Here is a 2,375-nt window from a genome sequence, read left to right on the forward strand (position 1 = left end):
TTCTCTCTCTCTCTCTCTCTCTCTCTCTCTCTTTCTCTCTCTCCAGTCATCATTATCCTGAGTTCGTCTCATAAGCTGTCTCTGGGAACATCTGTTCAAATTTTTCCAGTACATGTATCTCTACATCACAGTATGAGATCATGTTCTTTGGCCTTCCTATTCTACTATTCCCTTGTTGGTTCCAGGTTAAGATTTGTCCGTGGGTGGTTGGCGGGTGCTCTGGTGTGGTTTGCTCCTTCTTTCCTGTCAAACATCTATCGTCCTGATCTGTCTTCCTTTTTTTGTGTTTGTTACTTTCTTGTAACACCACTAGTCTTTGGCACTTATATGACCTCATTGTATTGCAAGTGCTGTAAAACTCTTACTAAAACTAAAAACAAAATGTAGAGAAGAAATGTGATTTTACAGAACAGTGTTTCGCGTCAAATGGACAGATCAAAGATTGAAAGCGTCGTTAAAAAAGGTATATAGTGTAGTATGCTTTCTGGGATCAACAAAAGGAGACTCAAGTACCTTGGTTGAAATAATCATAAAAACAGACCCGATGACGACTATGATGGAAAGCAGAATTGAGGCAAAGAGAATTAATACAGTAGGACTTGACTATAGCGGGACTTATAGTTCCAGAAGAAAATCCCGTTGCTATAGGAATCGAAAGGAGAATTGCCTAAAAATCACACACAACACGCTTACCTCTTCTTTCACTGTCTTTTTGGCCTATACTAGGGCTACGGTCAGTATGGTCGGTAATAAGGTCGTTCCGGCTATGGCACATCACTTTTGGAGTGGCTCACATGACACGTCTCTCCGCACCATCTCTCTCTGCCGTCTGCCCCACCTCACTCATCACTGGACCGGACAAGCACAACGCCCCACCACTGACTGCTTGTTTGGAGCCCACCAACCCCCCCCCCCCCCCCCCCCCGACCCCAACTGGCACTCGCTCGATCTCTCCCGCTGCATCCAAGTTCGGGTCTTTCCTTTTCCCGTTACACCCAAGCATAGTTACATGTAATTGAGTTTATACAGACCCAAAAAGGGGATTACGGTAAGATTCTGCAGTAGGGATTACCCAGCTGCCACGGGTGCCGCTATATATATATATATATAGTTTGTATATATATATAATCTAGATCTAGTCATGTTCTGCCGTAATAGTAATAATACATGTACATGTTCCTCTCCTTACGACACCTGCCAAATTTGACTTTTTTTGAAAAGGGGAAAGCAGTCCTCCTACTTTGTGGAACACAGATTTATTATTGTGGTTGCGTCCCTTGAAAGAAATCTCATCTTGTAATGTATTATTAAAAATTATTACAATAATTACATCGACCTTCATGTTCCCTCTTGTACGGAAGTGTCGGAGTCGTAACTCAAGTTTGAAGGCAAGATAATATATGACTTATCAATTATGTTGTATCTAGCTGTGAGACTTCTGATTACTTACACAGCAGGGGTTACCGACAGAGACCAAACAGACGCTTGGGAGGAGGTGGGCTCTACACTCTACATTAAGAAAGCGAAGCTGTTAGGACTGGCATAAACTACATCGTAGTTTCAAATGCGGAGGGGTGGGGATAACCCCTGGAAGCAGCATTCCCACGAAAAACCCCCAACAAATTTTTAAAAAGTTTGCAAAATCGGGACAAAGTTGCAGATTTTAAAAATGTGGGCTGAACTGAAACGCAAGGGGCAGATGGCGGTTTGCCATTATGAAGTGCAACCTTTAAAAATTAAAAAAAGGAGTTCCAGTCAATAGTAAGTATCTTTGTGTGTGAGGGGGGGGGGGGGATTTGAGAGTTGAGAAGGGCTTTTGGATTTACTTCGGTAATTATACAATGTACATGACATATGTACAATTATGTCATATTGATATATAACAAAATAATGACACACCAATATATCATACCGTCCTATTTTAAATAAAGGCCGTGTGTTGAAACAAGCAGCTTCAAGTTCAAGGAACAAAATCGATAAACCAATGTTGAGATAAATTATCAAATAAACAAACACGGTCATCAAAAACATGACTAAATAAAATAAAAGATCAAAACTTTTGAAAGAGATAGGTCAACAATAAATAGTTAGATCTAGATGATAAATTTAATAAGATAAACATTTTCCGGTGAAAGCCAGATGTGAGCGGGAGAGAGCAGGTGTAGGTTTGTTCGAGCCACGACCATCCTACTAGAGCTACACTGTGCCTCTGCCAGTGGCCGTGTAGGCCTTCAATAAAGTGTCTTCACACGAGAGATTAGATTTTAATGTCTCTCGCTGGGAAATATGTCTTTTGACGTCTGCCTCTCCGCGCATGAAAGCAAGTTTTACGTTTGTGTGTATGTGTGCGTGTGTGTGTGTGTGTGTGTGTGTGT

Source organism: Aplysia californica, unplaced genomic scaffold, assembly GCF_000002075.1.
Source record: "Aplysia californica isolate F4 #8 unplaced genomic scaffold, AplCal3.0 scaffold01115, whole genome shotgun sequence".
Taxonomy (NCBI): domain Eukaryota; kingdom Metazoa; phylum Mollusca; class Gastropoda; order Aplysiida; family Aplysiidae; genus Aplysia; species Aplysia californica.